The following is a 26,360-nucleotide window of genomic DNA, read 5'->3' as shown; positions in this document are numbered from 1 at the left end:
CCTGTCCACAGCTCCATTAACGGTGACTGTGCAGGGACCATCTAGCCCCCGCGGGCATGAGCCTGATACCCAGCAATGCATCTTACTTTTCTTGACATACGTCCCAGCATGCATCCAACAGCAATAGTATCACTAGCAGCAGCGAAAGACCATCACTCTGCCCCGTATATTGCTGATGAGGATGACGACGATGTGCCTGTGCCCCGTTGTAGCACGCTGCAAAGCCAGTCGGCACACGACCATTTACTCGTAAGTGTAAGCGAAGGAGCAATTGCGAAATGGACACGAGGATCCGACGAGGAATGCGTTTATTCGTAAGCGTAAGAAGGATTCGTTTTTTCTTCGAACAGGCAAATACGAGCACTCCCCTTGGTAAATTTGCTGTGGTAAACTTCGGATAGATGAACGCATTTCACGTGTATAAACGCTAGACGATCTAGGGAAACCTTATGTGATATCACATTTCTCTATTGATATGAAGTCGCTCCTGCTTTCAGTGGGTCCGATTGGGCTTCTTTGCTTTGAAGGAGATGCGTGCGTAAAGGGAGCTTATGGGCGTGTGGTACTTCGGGCTATACTGGGTTCAGGCATTTCAGCATAGTTATGAAGTTGACTGCCAGTGCTGTCCCTATTCCCGACCTTCAAAGCTTAGTCGGCATTTCATAAGTCGACCTGTTACTCAAAATGCTCCCGGGTCACTCCGACATTTCTGCAACTGTGAGTCGCAGGTCTCGTTGTTCTTCGAGGATGGTTTGAGAATCATCTACGTCGCCATTAAGTGGTTTTGCTCGTTTTGTTCCTTGACAAATTGACTGCCGGCAACACTACCGATTACAACCATGTCAACAACTATCCATTAATTTCTAACCACCTACAGTAACGGTAAGAAGCAGGAATGACGCGAGAACTATGTAGGGGGACTTAAGGCTGACTCATAAGGATGTGAACCTCATGGTAAAAGCAAGAAAAGGCCAATAACAACGACGACAAATAGGCAGTTAGTTTGATGCTTGTATATATATATTTGTTTGCCCGATCTTTCGAATGTTCTATAGTACCTGTAACTGGAAATCCGCTACTTAACAAGCCAATAGCTCATTCAATATCGAGGCTAATATACTGGCATTGTCGTTCTATTTCAGTGCATACATTGATTAGTATTATTGCTATGATTGTTGTTGTTATTATTAATAGAATAAATGACCAAAATTCTCTATATTTTAGAAAGGGGCACAACACTACGTGGTAAGGGATTTATTCAGTTGTGTCCAACTTTTCTAGGTGAACTAAAACATCGATATGTTTTCGCGTATTAACACCGCTATGAGAGCCGCATCTCTCTGCAAGTTGGCCATAGTCAGAACGCAGACGATTTCTCATCATAATGTAATTTTACAAGGGAGACTTCGACGTTGTTTGTTTGTTTGAACTGGTCATTCCTTTAATGTTGTTGCAGGGGCAACGGGTGAAAGCTTTACACGGTGTGACGGAGGCAAAGCCATTGCATGAGGTAACATGCAAAAGCCGAACATTTGGGGCAGCCCTTTTCACAAACTCAGTCTAGGTGTGTGTTGAGCTCGAGGCAGCCCTATCGGGCGAATGGTCTCGTCGTAATTAAAAGAATGTTGCGGCCTTCATCTGAACGCGCAGGTTGGTCCCATTTCAGGAACAGGTTTGGTCTCAGGCATTTGAGTGATTTAAACACCGAAAGCAGGCCAAATCTTCTCATAAATGAAGAGACAGCGTAATAGAGGGAGTAACTCATTTAGACCAGACACAGTGTTGCTCTGTGCAGGATAAATTATAGTTAGAGGTTCATTTGCAGCCGCCTTGCGAAGAAAAGATGTGGAACGACCACCGAATTGACGGATAGTTCCGAAGGTTACACTGCTTCTAAATACGAAGTTCCAGTCTGTAGCGTGTAATTAAAGTGTCCTCTAGATGTTGATGACTCGCATTAAAGTTATTTTTTCATGCGCGCTTCTACGGAGCAGCATAAAGTTAAACAGGTAGATTATGTAGCGTGATGGTACTACAAGCTGAAAATTATTATATTTATATAATATTAGAAATTAAATATAACTAGCTTGTCTTAGATTTTGTAAATAGAGGCATGTCATAGGATTATGTAAATTGTATTTAATATTGTTTGTACATTAAACAGTGAATTCTGTAGTCGTCGGAAGTTTTTTACAGTTTAGTATGGCCAGCAGAAGACTCCGACGGATCTTTTCTGCCAATCAAATATGCTCAGAGTACGTGAGACGCCTAAACATATAATCGATATTTTGTTAACGGAAGCAGATAACAACTTACATTTTCCTTAGAAGAATAAATCTAATTGATCCATACCGATTACAGAGGGTTTTAACTAGTAACTGTAGTTCCGCATCCCACATAGATTAGCATCATGGTATAGTTTAGGAGCCTTGAAGTTATTCATGTGACAAAAAAACTTTGTTTTCCGTAGGATTCAACTTTCGATTGAATCATGACGATTAACTCCGAACGACATCGTCATTCAATGGATCTACACAATACCTTCTTTTGTTTTGTCGTTACCGATAAAACCATTTGGCCGCTTCTTTATTGCCGCATTCCCTTTGCTAATGTGTGCTTTAGGAGTTCTTCAAAAAAGCTGAATTCCTGCAATGGACCTGGTCTATATTCTTACGATATGGTTGCCTTTGCTTCAATCATCCCTATCTTTTAAATAGTTATTCCCTCCCCTAATATATTTTAGTCTTCACTTGCGCGCCACCCGTAGTAAGCCCTGGTTGGAACGAAAGTGATCACCTCGAATGAAAAATCCTCACCTACTGCCTTAGCAAAACTGGCCCCTCATAACGGAGCCTTATGGTGATCGTAGCTATTTATAAGGGAATTCAACATTTCTGTCGCTCTCCTCGATTCTCTTCGTTCCTTTGTCTCTGCGCATCCGCCTGCGACTGTGTCGCTCACTGTCATGAAACCACAGAATCAAGCTAGTGAGTATTTCAGTGCAAAGTCAACCGCGTCTCGTCCCCCGTTCCCTAGCTGCGGCGTCTTGTCCTACGAAGTGGCCTTCTACTCCCAGTAGCTATCTCTGTTACCATGATCCAATGGAATTTCTTCATTTGATTTGCCATACAAACGGAACAGCTTACATTAGTCCGCGCCCCTGTGCGCCCAGTAAGCGTCCTTTGCGAGCTTCCGCGGTCACCCAGTTCCGCTTGGCGGTCCAGTCACATAGAAGCAGGACACTGTCGAACAGAAAGACTCTCGTCTTTCTCTCTATCTGGCGTGTGTACCCAACACGACGTAGTGCCCTCGTCGCACCTGACAATTCATGCGGTCTAAGCGCGGGGTTTTTCTGTAGGCGCAACGTCCCCCGCCCAGCTACATCGAACCCCCACATGTCCACGGTCCTGAGAGCGAGGAGCATGTGCATTTGAGATATACACTTAATATAAGACTCAGGATACCGTCCTGCTATTCTCCGCCGCCTTCTCATCCCCCAGACGCGGATACTGATTCTGCTCCTGAATAACGAGAATGTATCAGTATGGCAGTGACTAATTGTAAATCCCTATTACAGGAGATGCGCCTTACCATTAATGTACAGTGGCCGAACGAAGAAGACTGTAAGCTGCATTTTAAGCACGGGCCGATGCATAAGTATGCAGGTGAAAACAAGAGCTGATAAAGCCGTCCATTCGCGTTATTTTGAATGCTGATCGTACGCTCTAACTTTCGTCTGTCGGCAGTTGTGTTTGAAAACGAAAATCTATTACTTTTTGTAGAAGACGTGTCAGAGTAAAGTGGGTGATTCAGCTCTGCAGGACAGCCGATGCGCGCGGAAAGAACTATTGTTCCTAGGACCCATTTTTCCAACCATTTTCTACAGAATGTTGCTGATACATTGCACGAATGCAGAGCTGTTATTATGATTACTATTACTAATATACTGGGCGTTATGACGTAATTATCTGTCTGATTTTTGTGCAGCTTTATCTCGTTAATCCGTATGCACAACACTTGCCCGGTCCTTCGAGTCCGCATTTCGTACATCCTAATTTCTAGCCTTCAATACAATCATCGTTTCTTCATCATGGTGACGTATTTTCAATCGTATCGTATCAATTTCTGGTTATTTCGCTTGCATTGTTCTCGTATCTAGCAAATCTCCCAATGTTCAATGACAGTGTTGATTATTGTTACATGCGTAACTCATAATACATTGCAAAAATACGTTTCCAATACATATGCTACCTACCGGTGTCGCGGTTATTAGTTTATATTTCTACGTGTTGCACATTAGTTTGACCTTACAAGAGGTTTCTCCATTTGTGAATATTCAACTGAAGGTAATGCCGCCTTCATCGTTCTATGAAAGACAGCTTGATATTTAGTTATCGATGTTTAAGCGCGTCATATATACTAGAAATCAGAAAGTAGCATGTAAAGAAACATGGAAAATGAAGAAACATGACAAAAGTCAAGGTAGAGCCTTCAACACATTTATCCTTTCAGTCATGTGGCCATCGTTACCCTCGGCTGTTTTTCCCAATAGTGGTCAAGTAGAATATACTACCGAATCGATGAGAACTGTTTCTTCTTTTTTTCGCTTCCTTTCTCTAAAATTTCTAGGCAGACCTTATTAAAAAGCCTTTAAATTCGACCAGTCGGGCAAAAAAATATACTTTGCAAAACTGCATTTAGTTTTTACGAATGTGTTTCCATTATTGTATGGAGGCGCTTTTATTTTTTTTCTAAATTATGCCATCCTCCTGCCAAGATATTTCTATACGTCTCTGTATTGTATCCGCTTTGTCTGAACTCATTCATTTTTAATTTGGGTGCGTTTTTAGTTAGTCAAAAGACGCAAATTAATATACGATGCAACAATAATCTCCATATTGTTCAATATCGCAATCGTACCGTATATATATATATATATCTATTGTTTCATTCTATCATAACGGTTTATCAGTGAACACGAGCCTTGTCTGTTTAGCAGTGACGCGTTAGACTTGCGTTTGTTAGAATGGGAAAAATCACGACCTTCTCGGCTGTGTTCCGTACCGCTTTTTTGTAACTACAATTTTTCTCCTTTCTGAAATCGAAGTTACCACTAGCAACTGATGGTTCCTTGTTGTGCGTACGATTTCTTATTTCGTTTTCGTATTTTGTTCGCTGTCGTTGCGCGCTGGCTTGCTATCGCTACACACCAGCGTTCGTGTTAATAATTAACCATGCATATGCACAGCCTGCAACCTAATCTTGAAGGGCAAAATGAGGTAAGGGGTGGTGGGGTTTTGCCGGCTACGATGTCGAGGCCGTGCGGCTGGAGGATGGACAGCTTTGCTTTGGGCGATGTCTGTACGAAATGAAACAGGGCTGCACGCCCTTCATTGATTCTGATGGAAAACCGTTACACTGATGCTGTTATGTCCCATTTAACCCATGGGAGATCTTGGCGCTGCCACGCGCACTTTGTCAAAAATTCCATCTCAAAGGATTTACGTCGCGAAAGAAGAAGACTTCAGTAACGCTGAACTCATCGAATACATTGAAACGAGCTGGTATCACTTCCTGCCCGCACCACAAAGCCACGTCGGTTCAGGAGCAAAGCCGACGCGCGGCTCGCGCTTCAATTTGCTTGTACCAGCAATTTGCTACTTGTAACAAGCACTAATAGAAAAAAAACAAGCAAAATGTCACTCATCCAAGATGGAATCCGCAGGGCACGCTTTTTGCTATTTTTCGTCCTTTTTATTATCGTGTAAAATGTGATGCAATCGTCTTACCTGAGTGTGTTCTATGATGTAGCCACCCGTATCCACTATCAAACATTGGCCCTCAGTCAATTCAGCCTCAGCGGAACTCACGTAAACGATAAGTTAAGCAGGTGTATTGGCATTAATTGTACGCCATTTTCAAGGATAGCTAGATGTCTCAGTGTTCGTGAACGTGTCAAACGCTTCTCTGTCCTAGTGGTCATGCGGAGGCCAATAAGTCTACCGTTACATCTCTATTCAAAATTCTGGAAGGGTAAATGTATAAAATCTCGCATTGAGTTTGATGTCTAGTGAGGTTTCAGCCACAAAGAAATTTCACAGATTTCCTTTCACAGACACAGAGTGTAAACGACGGCAACTGTACAGGACAGAGGCTATATGTGCTTAAAGAAACGCTAGCAATTATTGTTGTAGGTTGCGAGCGGTGAAATCTTTGTTATCTGCTTAAGTTATGTGTTAACTTAAACCCGGGACATTTAAAGGGGCCGAGAGAATACCGCCTTAGATAGCATCATTGCAGTAGCTGCACCGCAGTGGTCCACCGCCGAGGTAAGACAACAACGAAATGACCAAATAATGTCGTGAAATATTAGTTTATTCGCTTTTCTGTTCATGCAAACGTTCAGTATGCATTGGTGCGACGTTTCTTTAACAAGACCGAAGCCGACCCCAAGTTGAAAAACTGGGCCGACCCAACAGCCACAATACGCATAAGATGCAAATCATCGATGTTAGCAAAACAACCATCCTCGGCCGCTTTAACGTCTACACAGGTGCACAGATAAGAACTAGCTTTACCTTGTCCCAGGGTTGCTTGTCTAAGCATTCGATGCTATACTCGGTCTCATTTGTCGTTGTACTAGAAAACATAACCTAGTCCCGTAACAGGAAGAGGTGTGCTCAAGAACCACAATTCTTATCAGCTCTCCTCAGGGCGCGCTGACCAGCAGTTGCGAAGCTGGGCGACCTCGTTTATGCCCAACCCGCGTTTCGCTTTGGTCCATTTCTGCTTGCTTCATACTTGCTCGTGGCGTCGTGAAACGCGCATAAGAATGAACTGCCGAGGAGAAAGAGGAGTCCTTTCGACTGACCCAGTATCAGGTCTGCGTTTCGCTGTTCGCTACCGGCGTTGATGCTCCTCTGGATAGCAGTCGCATCGGCATCTCTCGAAGAGCCAACTTCTCTGCTGGTAGTGCCCGAAGTAGTAGCTTCTTCCACAACAGAAGCTCGGCTAGAGGCAACTGCAAGCGCGGAGTGAGCGCCACAGGGGCCGTGAAATCCTGTGGACACGCATAGGATGGTGAACACTGTTGGGCGCAACTCCGCAAAGCAAGATTTTGGGGAAGGGGGCCGAGTGATCTTCTTCGTTATTGTCGTCGTCATCGAGCTGCACAGCTGTAGAGGGACAGCGTACTCCGATAACCAGTGGTGGCGTACCGCGTGCTACAAGAGCACTGGTCGTGAGCTCTCCAACTTAATAAAGCGTATAGAGTGTTTAAACCGGCAGCCCTTGTTATACACGCGCGCATATCGGGTGCTGGACTTTCGAGATTTAGAATCCGCAGGTCTGCTAGCTAGTACCGGACCAGCAACTAGAGCATTATAAGGTACACAACATGCCCCAAGGTGAGTTGCCGTGTTTTCTTTTTCCATATGCCATCGTCACCTTCACACATATCTTTGCATTCCGTTCAATGCACAACACCTTATAAGCATGTACGCGCTCGAGGACGTATCTTACCTCAAATATAGGCAGAGGAGAGGACCGTTTTGAAGGACTAAAAATAGGTGCGAAATAATTTCAGGGAATAGGTGCAGCGGCGAGAGGTTTTACAAGGATAGAGAAACACGAAAGTTCATGGCCTCGGCCCAGCCTATGTATAGGACAATGAAGAAGATAAGAACACAAAATAGCATGGGCCAGTTGATTCGAATGAGACGACAGCGTAAGTGGTCCAGCGAGCACTGGGTATCTCGACGCATAACGAATCCCGCGGGGGTCGGGGGTGCAACTAGGAAATCAGACCGGGAACAGTATTGCGGCTGCCGTTGCATACAGACTTTGTGGGGCCAGCAAAGATAGTCAGTACAAGGAGAAACGTTTAAGGTTAACCGTCCGTTAAGAAAAAGGAAGCCATAGCTAGCACTATGAAACCAAGGTGTAATGTTAAGGAGTGCGAAAGGCCAAAGGAATGGAGAGGGCTACAATTGCTAAATATGTTTATGAAATTAGCGAACTGTGTCGTGGCCGGAACATGTGTGCATGGAAGAACAATTGCCCCCGGGGGATTCCTTCCTGGGGTGCGAAGTGGGTAAGATTACACCGCTATGTATTAAGGTTGCGTAAATGTTTTTTACACGAGCGACTATTGTAGCCATAGTTTTCCCCTATTTGTAAAATTAACTACAATTTAACTTGAATCGCTCAATGGGAGCATCTGCTCAAATGTTTCACGCAAATAATTGCCGTATGGAAGAGACGCGTCCTTTAGCATTTTGTCCTTTTCGTTGTGTCCATTGCTATTGCGCACAGGCTTTTCCGTCCATAAACTCCATAGCTTGCTTCGCTATTGCCGGCTGTGTAACCGTTATAGGCCGATAAAACCACCACACATCAGTAGCTGCTGCTGAACCTAACGGCTAGCTGTCCAACCATGGCAATACCTTCATTTCCTTTGTGGTTATCTATAGCACATCTGCAACGATGCTAGCGGTAGCGCTGGCGGTAACTAGACCTCCATATTAGGAGGCGACATCTTCTCGCAGTATTTGGTTTTCCTGACCGCTTCTAGACGCTTTACCATCTCGCCAGCTTCGTGCGCATACAAGTTTTTAGCGTAACAGCTACTATGGCTATGGTCTGGCGGCGACGTCGTCCCCTTAAGGTATCATGCCGTGTGCTCCTTCCGCCTTCTGCGGGTTTCCGATCTTCGGCATACTACCCGACGGTGAGTCCCGTGCCATTCTGAACCCCTCAGACCCCCGAGAAAGACTGTCACCAAGTGACCCCGCTGCCCCTACCAACCTCAAACTCTATCTTCCCATCTTTCTCTGCTGAGCAGGAGACGAACAGGCACCTGGGCGACCGACGGGTGACATAATCGCGCCATAACTGTAGATGCTTCCGCCTTCTTTATTAGTCGCGACTACATCTCTGCGAGCTTCCCAAGTGAAGAATAGATCCCCACGACAACTAGCTTACAACCCTTAAAATGCGTTACGTTCTATGATAGGCTCCGTCCAGCCCGGTTTGGGTGGAAAGCTTGGGTCGGCCTCTTAAAGCCCTGCACGTAGGCAGAGCTTCTGTGGAAGGACACATCACTTCCTAATTCAGTTTCCATAACGTATCTGTTAGGCTCACTACGATAAGTTGTGGGGAAGCCACTATAGGGTAGCCTAATACACTGTGCAGCTAGGGAACAGAAGCTCGCCTGCGTAACTCTTATCACAAGGAAGTACTGAGCATCTACAGGGAGCTTGAATATGAATACATGTGTATATATAGAGAAAACATATTTCAGCACAAACTCCATTCCTCCACGTTAAGATTTTTTTTTAAGAATATCTGTTGTTTTCAAGAAGAATAAAACTAGGCGAGAAAACTGAGGGGTGGAAAGCTCGAAAAAACGAGTATGTGTGTGAGTGGTAAGGATTAGGCCGGCAGTTGTCAGAAAGCATTAACCGACACAAATTATAAACAAACATATCGGCAATACAGGGGCAGAATGAGGCATTGGCTGTAGCGTGTTGCACTAGGTCATCAGGCCCATTCGTATGTCCGATACTTCTATTTACATTAGTTTCACTCCATCTAAGGGCACAAGCTTTTATTTTTCGTCTGCTTCCGGAACGCCGCAAAGCTGCGAAAGTCTTCTCTGAGCGCTGTGTTACCTCCAAGTCAACAAACGCTACGTTGGGACCAACTGGCTTCTTTGAAGATGCCCATATTTTTCAATATTGCTATCCTGACAGTTCTTTCAGTATAACATTGATTGTCACCGTTAAACAGGAATTATTTTCAATAGAGGCTAATAACCGCGGAGCACGGCGTCAAAGAGCTACGCAAAAAAAGGTTAAGAGTTCTTTGCTTGAGCCTTAAGAAGTTAACGGAGTTTAACCCAATCCAGGAATAGAAAAATCTAGAATTAGGTATTTTGAAACAAAGTGGTTTAAGCCATACGTGTCCCCACAACGGCAGCGGCAGTCTATAGCCTTGTGAATGTGTAACGAAAACGAAAATACTGCTTTGAATATACGGTTTCTTCTGCCATCATTTTGGCTTTAACTGATCATAAATAATTTCACCAAAATGGAGAAGTAAAATACAGTTTATATTTAGACTTCTCTTACAAGATACGCATATCGCCTAGAAGGCCATTGAGTAAAACTGACGAATTTAGATCAAACGGGAATACAAAAATTGTTTAGAGGACAACGAATGTTAGAGGCAACAGCGAGGCGTCCTTCGTTTCTTTTTTTTCAGAAAGATTCGCTCTCCTCTATAGAAACGATTGATTTTTTTTCTACTCAACTCCATTCAATACCGAGGCGAATTCGGATCGCTAGATCATTTTTATAATAGGTCAGCTTGAGCGGATACGTCGACCCATCATCCCGTGATTAAGACATTGCTTCCGAGAACCCATGTGAGTGAGTATCATTTGGAGCCATACAATGAGACAAGCATGAGTGCACTTAAAATTGTTCTAAATGATGAGCGCATCAGTTAGTTATGTATTTACTCCCGGGGGAGCTGCGACTATAAAGGTATGTAATTATGCTACAACCAATTGCAAACAACACATTTAGTCTCGGATGTTCTTTGGGTAACAGTTACTATATAAATAAGATTGATAATGAGCTGCTGAATAAATAAATTAACCCTTGTGGGAAATGAAGCTTGTACCAACTGACCGCACAGAAATAAATCTATAGACAAGCGTATCAATGAAGAAAGCCAAACAAACTCAGCAGTGCCTTTCATACAAAATGCAAAAAGCCTCTAAGCAAGGCGGAAAATAGCACAATAACGACAACAGCTCCATAATAGCGATTATCACAGCTCCACTGCAACGAAACTGGGAGATGACTTAGGGCCTCAACTGTTATATATCAGGATGTACCTAAAGGGGCAACGCGGTAATACTCCCCCTCTCTTTCTCTTTTACTTTAAGTCTCTCCATCTCGCCCATCGTTCGCTAATGTCCTTTGGGCAAATGAGTGCACATTTGAGACACTTTTGCCCCCCCCCCCCCCTCGGAGACACAACGCATAACCTCCGATCCCGTCCAGGGTGTTTCCCATTATGGGCTTCCTCCCACAACGCAACGAAGTTCTCCGTAGGGCTTACCGCCAACCCTCCCGGTCCCGACAGCACCAATGCTATTGCCCCTCCGGTGACGTCCTCGACTCTGTCACACCTTATGGCGTCGTTGATGTCTTTCCAGTGCTTTTCAGTGCTTCGGTTTCGCCGTGACGAGCGCCTGGTGGCTGCACACGGCCGTGGAGCACACAACGCTGGACCAGTTACTGACTGTGATTGAAAAGCAAGCGGCAAGTTCCATCCGGGGAAGAGGAAAGAAAAAGACAGCAGAAAATAATATGACGCTGAGGAAGGAGGGTAATACTAGCGCCGCTACAAAGTGCTAGATAACCAAGCAACTTCGCAAAAGCGATCAGCGCTGCTAACTCCCAGTAGCGCTGCCATCCCTTTCTAGCTTTTGTGCCTTTAGTCGGTTGAAGCTACCGGAGAAGAGAAAGGCATGGCCATGGTCGCAGAGAACCGAAGAGGAAGTCGGGTCTGGTTTAAAAAACATTTATTTGATGATCAGGCGGGTAGCCTGCCGGCGGCCTGTAATCGAGGAAGAACAAAAATGTGCCTTCCTTCATGTTTTCAGTCGTGCTTTTCATCACGAACACAGGTCCACAAATTTTCCGTAGCTTAAGATCCAAGTCGAAACCGGCACATATAAATTACAGTGAAGTAACCGCATGAACATCTATGGAAGAAAACGCAAGTACTTGCAAAAAAGTACGCGTTCGAATGCACTAATTTCACACTTTCGGTTAGGCTATATTTTTTTGAAGTCAATTTTATAAGTGTACTTATGCCATGTTGAACAGTGAAGAATATGGAGGCACGGCAAGTTTGTAATATCATACGTTTCCAGTAAAACTACTTTTAGTCTGCGAAGTATCCGGAAAAATGTTTTCCTAGGAAAACTATTGTCTGCATATGTATCCAAACACAAAAAACTTCCTTGTTTCCATACAATGAAGCTTCCAAGCATTATCGGCTAAGATTTGTTCTAGGATATCAGCTCGTTTATATGGTTTATATACCTCTCTTACTGATGATGTCGCAAGAAAATTGTGCGGGGTGGCAGTTGCGTCAAAAACAGTGAGAAGCCTCGAAGGGACGTTCGCATGTAACAACGACGGATTTGTTTTGACTTCCGCTTTACATCAACGCGCCCCACTGTCGATGCACTATAGTATGGTATCAAGAAAAAACATTTGGATTGTTGGAGTCAAAAAGAATCTTACATCTTTTCGCAAAATCATTTCCCCTTAGCTTGTGCTTGGATTATAGGAGATCTTGTCATCAGTATGGAAAAGCTAACAATACGCTTTCACAGGAAATCAAAAGAACCGTGCCAGTTTAGCGTAAAATAGGGCAAATAATATGCGAATTAGTGACAAGTTCTCAGGAAGTTGTTAGCCATCAGGTTTGAGATGACTAATACTTTAGCTCGTAAGGAGCGGAAAAAATCTTCGTAAAAGGAAATGGTAATTAAGGAAGACGAAGAATACCTTGGGATACACATTTTCGAAGCTTCTATGTACATGTGGCGCTGTACTAGTGCGTGCAATGTTTATACTTGTAACGCGTCGCACAAAGCACTATGGGACAGCGTACACTTGTGTTTGAGGTATGCAAATTATCACAGTCAGCACCTGTAATTTATTTCCCGGCCTCAGGCAACAATCCTAGATTGTATATCTAGTGTGTGTAGGTAAGCAATTTCTGCCGACAGGCCATCGTATATGATGCATTGATACGTTGTCCCTTTCAAGAAAGTAGTGAAAATTGTTCTTAGGTAATTCTTTCGGCAGCTGGCAAATGTTCCGCTTCTGTTAGAAACAGGTTAAACTTGATTGCAACATCGCAAACTTGTCGAGCTTAACTTACAAGCACAAAATTTTCCCATAAGATCCCATTTTCCTTCGACGCAGCACCGTTTCACTTACGAGGTTCCCAAGGACGACTTCCGAAACCAAAAAATCGGGTAAACCGTCCTCACATCGAATAAAAGAATGCCACGGACGATAACAACATCATGCATAGTCCTGCTCAGTAATTAGTCAAAACATGTGTACGACGATGCTATTATCTCGTTCTCTTCTTCCCACGTCTGAAGCGGTGGTGTTATGAGGGGCCCACTGGGGCAAAGCTATTGTTCCAAAGAAGGAAGGAAGTTCTTGGCTCTCTGAAGGTGGCGTCCTGAAAGTGCCTGCCTCCCAAAGAGTACACCTCAAACATACCCGCTCCCGAGCTTCCGACGCCTCCTTCGCCTCTCTTTCGGAAGACACAACATACGCCTGTACAAGAACAGTGTACCTCAACGATGCAGGCATTCAATGCAGACCTTTAACAATACTCACGCCTCAGATAAACCGGGAGAGGTAGGCGCGGACGTAGTTTGGGGTATCCTGGGAGCTCCACCAGCCGCAGCTCGCTTGATTGTGCGATCACGATGACAATGTGCTGATAGCGCAGAAGCAAACTCGGTTAAGAACGCAAAACTACGAGCTAGCGTTCTTCGAAAGCCAGTCGTTGCCACCTGCAAGGGGCCCCCATGAAAAGCGCGCGGAGGACTCATCTCTGCAGGATGCAAGAAAGTGATTGAATGCGCTGGTCCACTGGCTTTGAGACCAAAAGCAGTGACATTGCGGGAGTTAGAGACAGGGGGCCATCTTCCTAATCACAATGCCATGGGTCTGCTCCACAAGAGCGGGCAGACGATCGGCCTCTGAAAAGATAAAGAAATAGTGCTCTAAGAATGCGTCTGTGGGCTTTGAGTATGTGTGCGGGACAAAATAAGTGCGAGAAAGATAGGCAGAAGAACACTGGCTGCGATGCAGTGAGTTCATTGCCGTGTCAAGGAAGTCACTCCGTATTTTTCTTATTATCCTCTTAGCAAGCTCACGTCACTTTTCTTACCAGTAAATTCGCTCATCTGTCCTAGCCTTTAGGTCGTGTGAAAACCTGCAGGATTATTCTAGCTTGCCTGGTTCGAGCGCCTTTCGGGCCGACTTCGACGTCCATCTTCGGCGCACTCTATAGTTGGGAGTTCCTCGCTTTGCCCGATACGAAAGCCGCCAGCCGCCGTTGCTGGCCAAAGTATTCTCAACCTTGCCGTGTTTGTCGTACATGAGATAAAGCTGCTTTGGATGCGCGTCAAGTGTTCGCGCACTAGCATAATACCAGGCTGCTGCAAGTAGGGAGCTCATAGTTTGAGGCCAGCAACAACACAGTCAAGCTCAAAATGTTAATTCTGCGTTGCCGCCTGCGTACACTTCACGCACTTTTCGTTTGTTATTTTCTTTTTTTTTGCCAGTCATCTGTGCAGGAGTTGATTGTGTTTTTATTCCTGGTAGAACTTTCACTAAACACCATTTTTTTCTTGGCATTCGCGTACAAAGAGAAAGTGATATAAACTGTGGGGACAAGCTAAATTGAGTTCCAAGTACTTTGTGACAACTTCAAACAATCCATACCTGCTCATCTTCAGATCTTCTATTGGAAAAAAACGTGTTGTGGCATAGAAAACGTGTTACTATGCCGCATATACATTTCAGGAAATCCCTTTGGGGTAATTTACTTTCATTGTGTATCGACCTTCAGAGCCATTTGTGAAAGTGCGGTTGCAGTGGATTCGCGGTAGCTTTTAAAGTTTCGCGACGCCTCTGTCGCATCTGTGGACCGCATCGTATGGATACTTGCGATAATTATTTTTATCACAAATATCCATACGAAGTATTTGATCGTGATTCCTTCAAACTTGCATAGACGAAAATCACTGCCAATGCCATTCTTAGCTAATTCGTCACGACCTCTGTTCGTTGCTTTCAGAAGGCGATTTACATCTGTATGGCGTCGTGTGAAGTGTGGCAGCGTTTCCATACATGTGTACTTGGAGTCGTAAAAAGGCCCAGACATGCACTGGCTTTGTTAGCATTCGATCCCCAACGTCAGCCCGCGAACGCTGACTACCCCGGGACCAAGCAGTCCCTTTCCTTAGCAACCCCTTTTAACCTTTCAGTTGGTTTACCACCAGTCCCCTCTACCCCTACCCTCCATTGATTCCTTCTATTGCACAAGTAAGCTTCTGGGCGTATTTTAACTTTAACTTCGCACGCGCATCACATTAGCCGCTTGCTGTTCGTAGCTGCCTGCTGCGTGTAGCGACTTCGCTTGGCTGGCCGCAACTGTAGACAGCCGTTGCTTAGCTAGACGCTGCCTTGCGACCGTCGAGTTCGCCAGCAATTTGCTGGTGTACTGCTGCCTACAGAAGCGCGAAAAACTATCAGAGTGACGAGAGCTCTCTCTTTCTCTCCATTTCTGTTTGTTTCGCTTCTACAATGAAAAACAACAATGAGATTTGATTTAGGGACGAGGCGGCCCTTACGAAGACAGCAGGACCGACTACAAGAATAGATGCTAAACTAGAATCATTTTCATGGCGTCGAAGGGGCAACCAACAACGCAGTAGAACGAAGAATAGAGAATCGGGTCGATCGAGGACTGTGGTTCAGCCGGAGGCTTTTGCGAACGAGTCTGACGCAAAATAGGACCAACCCTATAAAGCTTGCTCCACTCGTTCTGATGGTCTTATGCTATCTGACCAACTGACGGATCTCGTGTGATCCGTTGGTCGGTCCGATGGCATGACACTCTGATACTCCTTCTCTCGGCATCCTCCATCCTCACGCGGACTCCAATACCGACGAACTGGCATATTCACACGGAGATAAAAAAAAAACTTGCTACCCACAACGGCAACCTACTTCAAATGAATTACAATGGCGACTCAAGTTCAATGGTCGTGTTTGCATTAGATTACACGACGAAACAGAGGCGATGGCCATGGCAACGGTGGGGGCGGCAACATAGGAATTGTACCAGCAGCCAAGAATTGACATTAACCCGAAGGTAATGGCGGGGGGGGGGGGGCAAGGAGAGGTCGTCTGGCGTGATTCAGACAGAGCTTCGAAGGAAGAGTAATATTGAAGCGAATACGATATATCGATGTAAAAATGCTGGCTGTAAAAAACGGGTAATCAATGATTCATACGAAAGGACCCGCGAATCGTCGTGAAGACAAATCGAACATCGGGTGATCTCTATTATATCCTGTGTAACAAGTAAAAGCGATTGAGTAACTAATACCGCTTGCTGCTCGTATGCGTTAAAACGTATTCCTCATTAGATGACGTTATTTTAGCAAAAATTGGCGTAGAGTATGAGCTTCACATACTCAACGCTATAGTGATTTCTTACTGTCAGTACAGTGTATTTATTAAGTAATATTTTATAAACGTAACATTCATAATTTTCGGAATAAATCACAAAGACGAACGGCTTGTTTCGCAAATAAGAAACACAGTTTAAAAGTTTATGTACACACAAAAGGCACTTTGTAGATCTGCGATTCTGAGTCGGTAAACGATTTTAATTCCGTGATAACATAGAAAACTAGACAGGTCTTTAAACATACAATAAATTTCATTTAAACTGTATGCATAAATCATATAAACTAAACCTATGCACTTATGCACTTCATCTGTCTGTCACCTGAAACAAGTTTCACAATTGTTCTAGCAATAGCTTTGCTAGACATTTTACAAGTTCTAATATAAAATAGATCGTCAATTATTCTACAGTTTCAGATAACTGTGCAGACCTATCAGCGGTCTGGCGTGTCCTCCCTATCTTAAAAGCGCTTGTGAATGCACTAACCCACACGGGTTTGTGACAATGCTTTCGAACGACGCTTCATAGAATCGCTGCTGTGAACCAACTACCCAGTAACAATTCCGTAATAACGTCGTGTGACGAGCCTGTTCGCTTTAGATAGTCTCTTCCTCGCTTTGCTGCTTCTCTCCTTTTACTCCCCCCCCCCCCCCTCTTTGTCCTTTTGTCCCCTTTTGCTCTGACGCATTCGCTCCTGGTAATCGGGAATCGGGTTGCTCTTACGTCGATGGCGAGTGGCAAGTTGGCTTAGAGATGGCGAGACACAAAAACAAAAGAGAATACGGTTTCCCTCTTGACGGGAGCGTAGGGCGTTGAAGAATGAAAGGAAAGGACAATGATGTTCCAAGTAAGGGTAGGCGTCGTGCAAACGGAGCTCTCCAAGGGTGCTGTCGGACCTGGGGTCGATGGAGGATTAAGGCGGTGACGCCTCCGTCAGCAGCGTTGCCTCGCATTCGAAGGCAACTCCTGCCGAGGCTGTAGCAGTAGAACGGGTCAAGTATTCGCATTTGCTAGTGTTTCGGACGCCTGTCAAGCTTTAGCCGCCGTACCGAGAAAATCTTGGAAGCAGTGCGTAACATCATGGCAATGCGGTTCCGGCTGCCGATGGGATTCTGGCGTTCCTGTTGTTGTCTTCAATGTTGTAGCCGTTTAGCGTTTGTAGGACTTCGTCGTCGTTTTCGATCGTGTACTGTTCTACATATATATATGTATATATATATATATATATGTTAAGAGTAGTATAAGTGCGTCCCAAGCAGAAGTTATTAACCCAGCGGATGCTAAGACGCCAAGCTGCTTATTATGCTGCCAGTAAAACAGACTAAAGGAGAGACTCGGTTCGAGTGTGACAGATGAAGCGGGTAAGCTTTACGTGCCCTTTGTAAGTGGACGTAAGCTGCACCAGATGGGACCGAGTTTACGGCATCAAATGGGAATGTCGCGAGCCGAACCCAAACGAAACAGTGGGTTGACAATGAAACGACGCAGCGAACTACAAGGATACTTTTTAAGCTGTACGCCGGATACTGACGGGCGAATAGAAGAGTTTGAACAGGTCTGGGCTGTTTATGCCTGGTTAAAGTACATATTGGTTTTGGTATAGAAATGTATTGTCAATAAAGTCGCAACATCTTGTCGGAAAGGTGGCTTAGGGTAGCGATAGGCTAATATATTAGCTCAGTGGCAACACTAATATGCAGTAAGGAAAAATATATGAGCAAGGCCCACATCTTATATATTTATCCTTCTGTGGATGGTGTACAGCAAACACGGCAAACATCACGTAATAAGCTTGCTCAACGTTGCTTTTTCCTTACTTCCTTAATATAGATCGAATTTAAATTATATTATTTTAATATATACGTATTAAAATATATATAATTTTAATATATGTGCATTAAAAAATATATTTTTTTAAATTTTAAACTAATCATTAAAATAACTTCTTTCAAGTTTCCTATATATAAAATACTTTCAATTGTTTGTTATTGAATTCTCTATAAATAGTAATATTATATTTACTGATCTTAATTTGTTTATCCTTCTTTATTGAACCAGAACCATATTTATATTTATCTGTTATTTGAATTCCAGCACAGCCTTCCAGCATATACTATTCTAAGAATTATGTAATCAATGATAACAGAAAAATTATAATCTTAGTTATATCTGTAAATGCTCTTGTTACCTGTCCCAACCTTATAATACTTCTATTAGGCTGAGATATATTAGGCCTAACATCTTATTGTCTAGGTACCTGGACTTTAATTTTTCTGGAATAATTATATTCATAACTAATCGTTTAGAAAGTACCAGTCTCATTTTAAGTGTAATTATAATAATTGATTGTTATTATCGAAGTATATTAGATACTACGAATAAAAAAAACTGATTCACTTCATTATCATCATTGCCGTCGTCGTCGTATTGAACTTTGTAAAGCTGTTGTTTCCAAATGCTCTTTAGTTTGGGGAGTCGACCTATTTTTTTTATCTAACGAAAATACTGCTCGCAGCGAAGTTTTCCAGTAGAGAATCTTGTAACTGGTATTACAATATTCCCACCATATAGCACAATATAATAATCCGTCTTTCTTGTATTTTTTGCGAAGACTATTTCGGTCCATGCTATTGAGTGACTTCTGCTATTGAAATGTTTCTTCTTTGTTTTTCTTTCTGCAATTATCTTGCCTTGGGCATCCAGATTGCCAGCTGTTTATTTGTTTGCCGCTTTTCTCTCGTTCATTCAAAGCCTCAACTACTTCGACTATCTGCTATGGCGAAGGCGCACATTCAAGATATTTCACCTATGCACAATAGGGTGCCCGCACAGGCAACCGTATTATTTGCTCAGTCAGTTTTTAACGCCGCTAACCGTATTGCGATGGTCGAGATAATTCTTCGATGAATATCGTTATAACCCTAACCCTGCACCGAGAGCGCAGCTACTGCGAATTAGCTTCCGCTGCACGAAATAGCGCTGGCTTAGTTGTATGTGAGGCCATTTTTCTGGATTTTGAATTTACCCGCCAAACTTCTGCGCACATTTGAAAACCTAAATGGCTTGAGTTAGTTATTTCCCGTTATAGCTAAAAAGATTACAGTAAACATAGCCGTCTGCTATGATATGGTTTTTGAGAACGTCAAAAAAGACAAGAAAATCGTGTTGTGAAAACAGGATAAATGGCTGTACATAATTTGCGCAGCACTGGTGATGGCCGCTGCCCAATGAATATTCATGCGGTTCGAGTTCAAGCGACGCTGAAGAGCAACCGGTAACAACAAAGTGCGAACGAGTAGTAGACCCTTTGGAACACAGTACCAACTTTAGTCTTCCTCTTGAAGTTCCTATGCCGTATGGAGAGTATCATCTGCAGTTCATATCAAACGCCTTCGTTTTTCGTGTATAGTTAAATGTCGGAATGGTCTTGATTCGAAGCTACATATCGTTAAAATTTCATGGGCTTTACTGAGCTTGACGAACGACCACGGTGACTAAACTGGGCTTGGGGAGGCACAACGTGTATTTACTTATAATCAATCATCACTTCTGTGGAAATTACACGTCGAAGTGAATTTTGTTTTTTACGACTAAATATTTGAGTTACGAATTTTTTTGCAAAAAAAAAAAGGCCATAAGGTCTATTAATAAAGGCGCAAGGACTGTTTCGGCTCATACGCGTATTTGCGGATATAAATTAAAAGGCGACGATAGCTTAGCCACCACAATGTGTAACGATAATAACAATAAAAGCGATCCTTCATTTACAAACCTACAAATAGAAAACCGCCTTAAGTCACGGGTACGCTACAAGAGACTTTATGTTTTCAAAGCTCCGATCTTGTCTCTACGACGCTTCAATGCAGAATTTAGAGATCATCTAATTAATTTTCGAGATATAAAGCCTGATAACCTCCCTCGATTCCAAAATCTACGGAAGGTGAAAGAATCTAGAGGGAAGGAACAAGAACATAAGTTATGGCCAAATTCGCTTTGTTCGATATTCATTTTAGCCACTATCGTTTTCAACACTTTGAAAGTTTTCGCTTTGAGAAGGGGGCCCAGAAACCCATTTTGCTCAATCGGGCATAATTTTCCGTCGATCTCTTTTAGTTCTTACCAAAAAAACGTTCTCACACCATTTTCTTTAAAACTTTATATTTTTCGTGTTATTTAAAGTTCTTTTTTTAGTGTTTTTGACCTCTATTTGATTTTTGCTTTTCTGAAGTGTATTGAACTGGCGCGCGCCGAAGGCATTTATAATGCGGATTTTTACGAAATTCTCATAGAGTTATCATATGTATATCTACTTGTTTACCAGTTGTATAGATTTTTGTACAGGCTCTCTATTAATAATTAAAGTCAAAGGTTGTATCAGGATTTTAACAATGCAAAGCAAGGTCCAAGGCCAGCAAAAGATGCGCCTCGTTTTCGACAATGTATGTATTGCACTTCTGCTTCCGTCTCAAATCTCAGCCTAGTGGAGATAATTTTTTAAAGAAACATATTGGTTTTCATATCGCCATAGTCCGCATACAAGTTATTGCTGGTGGACGAAGGCCTTCATCGGCGTCTTTCAATCGCGCGGTCGGTTTCCCTTCATATTACGTGAAATAGATTTTCGGTCTAAACTGCGCATCAGGAGAACACAGGTAATATCTTAATCGCTTTCTACTACGACGGATATCATACTATTTACCGCAGGCCTCGTTATGGACGTATCAATATCTCTTTAGAACTATCAGTATTAATACGAGTATTACTATCCAATTACATTTGAATGGGCCAATGACTTTCGTCCGTTCTGTAAAAACTCACGGCCAACTGAAGTCTAATAGGCCACATAAACAGTAGCAGTTTTCACTGGCCGATTTGAGGCTTCACTATTGCGTGCCATGGGACATTCGATTTAGCAGTCCATTGAAATTGATTCTATAAGGATGATACTGTACATGAGCCTTTTTCCTCCTTATAATAAGGGATCTCATTTATTGAAATCACCATGCATAATTAGCAAAATAGGTGCGGGGCTAATTCATTAAGCTGATCGTCAACAGCTTTTCTGTGATTCGTCTGTAGACAGATAGAAGTATGAACTGCTTAGCTATAACCTATTTGTTCCCATATCAATAAGACAAATCACAAGGCAGCTTCTTCTACGAACCATTTTAGCCAGTAGAAGCCCATTGCTAATGAGAGCAATTACAGATACGAAGTTCAATGATTAAGCAATAGGTAAGAAACACGGCTTTTTCAACGAGTTTTCGAGTTCTTTAGATGTTGTATGGGATCTTGCTTCTGGCGACTTAACAATAGACCATTTCCTGTTTTTGGTGACTTCAGGGAGGCAATGTGGCTTCATTATTGGAAACAAAAGCAGTCTTTTGTTACAATCTAAGCCTGAGCTGTGTTCTCCATAACCCAGAATCTGCTGTGTTAACATGTTGCGCACATTCATACCGTCAGACTGTCAAATTTTATGCAATTTCCTTTATTATCTACCTGAATTTACAACCGAACGTCATATCTGACGTGCATCATTAATGCAAAATATTTAATTAGAGAATGCCCAATGAACATCTGCTAGATATTTTAACAAATGCCCAATTACAAGAAATGGGAATTTGGGCTTATAGGTCGGCCAACTCAGATAATTAGAGTAAAGCTAATCAAATATAAATCTACATAAACGTATGGAATATTAAAACAACTTAAAAGACCTGTTTTAAATTTCGCTATCATTCTGTATGTAGGCATTTGCAATTCGTGTTTGTATTGCAAACAGTATCGATGAAAGAGCATCTTGAAGACCAGCTTCAAAATACTGCTAAAACATCTTTTTATTAATTCGGCCTCAGTTAAATAGAGCATAAATGGGATCGATAAAAGCTCAGTCGTAGTAATGACAAAGTGTGAGCGAGGGATTTACCGTCCCTCTCCCCACCGTTCTCTCTCTCTATATGTACCTCAATGAGGCGTTTTACCATCAATCACTCTTCGTTGTTGCCTGGAGTCACCTACCGAAAGCATCAGACCAGAGAGTTAGCATGGTAAGCAAAAGTACGGCCCCTTGGCAATACACGACACACAACATAAACGCTCAAACGATATCTTGTGTCAGGCTCATCTTCATTTAGTTAACAATACTTTAATGCTAAGCAGTGATTTCGCGCACCTTCCTTCACGGTCATATACTACCCCATCATCTACCATCTTTAGCACATGCTTTCCTTGCTCCATACAGCTCTAAAGCGGCGTTTCCTCAACTCGAGGCAACGGGAAGCTTCAAGCTTCGACAGGGCAATGGTTGTTGCCTCCACCGAGAGCCAAGCAGCAGCAGCCTTCTCAAAAAGCACTTCTTCCTCCTCTTTGTCGCTGCGTACCTTTTTCCCCCGACACAACCCCGATAACAATACCCCCACCCGCAGTATGCCCACGCGCGCGATCCTTTGGTTACTCTCTGTCATTGCCTTCTGCTTGTGCCTCGTAGTCAGTCGTTTGACCGAACGGGTTTACCGGGCTATATATATATACGCTAGCGGCGATAACTACTGAATTTCTTACAAAAGGCCTTAGTCTAACGGCATCAACGGTGAAGGCATCTCAGTCAACATTATTCGCCCCGTGCTTTATTCTTATCAGCTAGCTTCCTTCCCTGACTCGCAGCATCTTTCTCAACCCTCTATACTTCTTCTTTTAAGTAACATTCATATTGTTGCCCCTCAGATTCACTGGATAGCAAAACATACACACGTACACAAACGCATAGACCCTATAAATAGAGGGGTTTCCCCTGTACATCCCGCACATCGAAACTATATACATGTAAATGTTGTTGGCTGTGTATTTCTATGTAATGTTCGATCTTGTCTGCGAACACTATGTGTATATCCGTTTGTAATTTTCGGCTGCTGCTCAAAATTCAAAACGACATTAAAGGCAAGTACGATGGGAGGCAAGAATTCAAGGGATGACTTTACGGGGGTAAATGAAAACGCTAACCAATATCCGGTTTCTGCCATCACACACTTTTTTTTTCTCCCGAGGTGACTGTTGCGGTATTTGCTGACTTCTTCAACTATACGACTTCTCCTACAGTGCCTTGAAGGGTTTTCCTTTTAGCAGCTCCCCTTAATGTGTAAATGTATATAGGTGAGTGTGCCTTCCTGCAGAACACCACAGAGCATGATTCCGATCGACATTGTGCAACACGACAGCAGCAGCAACAACAACAACGACGACAACTCCCAAATAAAAACAACAGCACATAAACAAACTCTCTCACAACATTGCACGCTCCCTTATTCCCTTCTGTTGCCCCAGTGTCGGCGTCACCTCATTGCTACCTTCTGTACCCCACGGCTTGGTCCCTTCGAGCGTCCACGCGGCATTGCAGCCAAACAGCGAAGCAGTCCAGCGATTCTACGCGACCCCTCAAAACACCAAGCGCTATTCCCCACGCCTAAACATATCCCCTTATTCGCAAGCAGAGCACAGAGACCACGCATTTCGGACTGTTCCATTGCAGCCGACCTAGGCCAGCTTTTCGACCATTAATTATGCCGCCCATCGGAAGATAACGGTTTGTTGGACTGGAGCGAAGCGGCGCTCGGGGGTCTAAGAACGGGAGTTGCTCTGTCTGGTGTTCACGTGGTGGCGACGAGTTCTCTTAGGTCTTTGACGCATTCAAGCGCCAGAAGCTAGTACAGAGAAGGGACTGTTGGCATGATGGGCTGTGTGTTTGTCCGTGTGAATCCGTCCAAGGGAGCAGGAGTTGCGAGAGGAAAATTGCCAGCAGTAGGAAGGAAGGTTCTTTTATTTCTTAATGAGACTTTCTTATCAGATAACGGAAAAATTGCGGCTGCGGCAAGCGCGCTGGGGCAGTACGGCACATCGTACAACCACATACAAACATCCCCAATTGCAATCCATTGCTTAAACGTAGTCCCGCAACAAAATATAGTAAATATAATTGTGCCTACTGTTAGGGCCTATTTATATAACTATACCAGCAAAATGTAGTAAATATATATAATTGTGCTTATTCTTAAGGGTTATCCATATAACACGGGCTCTCTTATTGTCTTCGTGATTTTTTTTTTACATTTCTTAAAATGTGTGAGAAATGGCCTGACTAGATAACGACTTTTAGAGAAGAGAAGGATCATTGGAGCGAAAATTGCCCCAGCCGCAACGAACCGATTCCTGGGCGTAGTTACATAAAAACCGCAAGGAGAAAAGGCAAAACAGGGACTACCAAGATAGCAGTTGCTAGTATGATTGTGATTTTCAGATACAAACCAAATGCAGGAAGACGGGTAGTTATGGTTAAAGAGGATTTCTTGTTTGTAGAAGAAAATGTTTGTGATTAGGCGTAAATACAGCCGAAGAGGTTCTGAAAATGTTTCATCTAGACAAAAGCTTGATAAGATACAATTAACCACATGGAAACAAAAGGTATAAAAGGACATTTGTGCGACAGGAAGAGGTACGCGGTTTGCACCTGATATAGTAATTTAATCGCACCTCGTAGCCGTGTATGAAATAACAAAATTAGGTTTCATCCAATAGCCTTAGTTATACATGCACAGTGAAGTGAGGGTAGGCTGTAGTGGAGAAAAACTCAAGTACACGAATAGGACAAGGCCCAACTTTGACTAATAGAAAGAGCAGGCTTACAGTAACAAACATTCGTCGGATCGACTTGACATTTGCTTTTCTACTGGGTAGCCTAATTTTGCTCCATCTTGTACAATAAACACACACATATACATGCATATATGGAGAGAGTCTGAAAGAGGGCAAGCTGTAATGTGTAAAATGATGGTCGCACGAAGTAAGTGTAACGCAAATATATAATTGACCCGATATTATGCATTATCTAGCCAGAACTGATTTCAATAAATATCAACTACTTGGCTTATATAAGATAAGAGATACTGATTTAGTTACGAAGGTTGCTGCTTTTGACGTTTGTATGTGGCTGGGTTTCAGGAAATCTGAAAAGGTACATGGCACTTCGGCTAGATTAACGACGAATTTAAATACCAAATACTGCTCGAGAAAGTAAACTGCTCGTAAGATAATCAACCTACCGCCGCAGCAAAGGCGATGACCACATCAACCCTAAGAGACGGGTGCTCCCTTGTTGAATGAATATCGCCATAACACGATGCGGACCGGTCCTGACCACATCGGTTTAGTAGGAACACTCACCGGGTCCTTGCTAAACCGTTCATTTTGCAAGATAAGAAGTAACCCTGATGCTACTTTTTGTGAGAGGCCTAGTTTCACTTTGGACCAGTGAATACTGTCTTTCCTATAGATCCCGGGTGTGCATTTCTTATGGATATAGTCACACATATCGTTGGTGGCTTTTATGACAAAATCCAGTCACCTATAAAGAAAAACTTCAATTGCTATGGTCCGCCTCGTAAAACATTGAATATCAACATTGTCCTGAGTGGTTCGGGGAAATCTGTGCTGTAGTGAGCCTGCTGGGCCTGGCCAGATGTCAAAGAACACTGCCACTGTGGTATGAACCTGATTAGCATAAATGAGCCGAGCTCATGTAACAACCACGTTGTTACAGAGCAATCGTATTTGACTTGAGCAAAAAAAAGAAAAGTGTACTTATGAAAAATGCTTAAAAAATCAAAAATAGCGAAGGATTAATTTTTCGAAATTATTTTCCGATCTTTATATATATATTTCCCTTGGATTGTTGCATACTGTCCATAATAGCTATGATTTGACAGTATTTTTCAAAATAAAGACAAGTATATAAAAACATGTTGTCAATAGATAAACAGAAGTGCATATCAAAACAACGGACATCGAATAGTTGAAGGATAACATAAGAAAAACTGAAATAAAAGAGTCACCTCTTTAAGATATTTTCGGTGCAATACAAAATCGACATTGTTAAGGCTTCGATTGCTGAGGCATCTGACATATGAAAGGATTGCTTGTAGGTTCATCCCTTCTAATCTCTAATAACCGCACTACTAGTACTATTATTATATACTATCATTATTATATCA

General features: G+C 43.0%; 1 long non-coding RNA gene across 1 annotated transcript in view; it reads left to right on the top strand.

Moving 5' to 3' along the window:
• LOC147755728 (uncharacterized) overlaps positions 1-26,107 on the top strand; it is a 64,463-nt gene extending 38,356 nt beyond the window's left edge. The window contains exon 2 of the long non-coding RNA XR_015326473.1: positions 25,312-26,107. This is a non-coding gene — a long non-coding RNA (uncharacterized LOC147755728). The remainder of the gene's footprint in view (positions 1-25,311) is intronic.
• Positions 26,108-26,360: the final 253 nt, after the last annotated feature.

This window comes from Varroa destructor, unplaced genomic scaffold, assembly GCF_002443255.2.
Source record: "Varroa destructor unplaced genomic scaffold, Vdes_3.0 BEIS01000004.1, whole genome shotgun sequence".
Classification (NCBI taxonomy): Eukaryota; Metazoa; Arthropoda; class Arachnida; order Mesostigmata; family Varroidae; genus Varroa; species Varroa destructor.
Note: the sequence above shows the minus strand (reverse complement) of the source record. Positions and strands in the feature narration are given on the sequence as shown.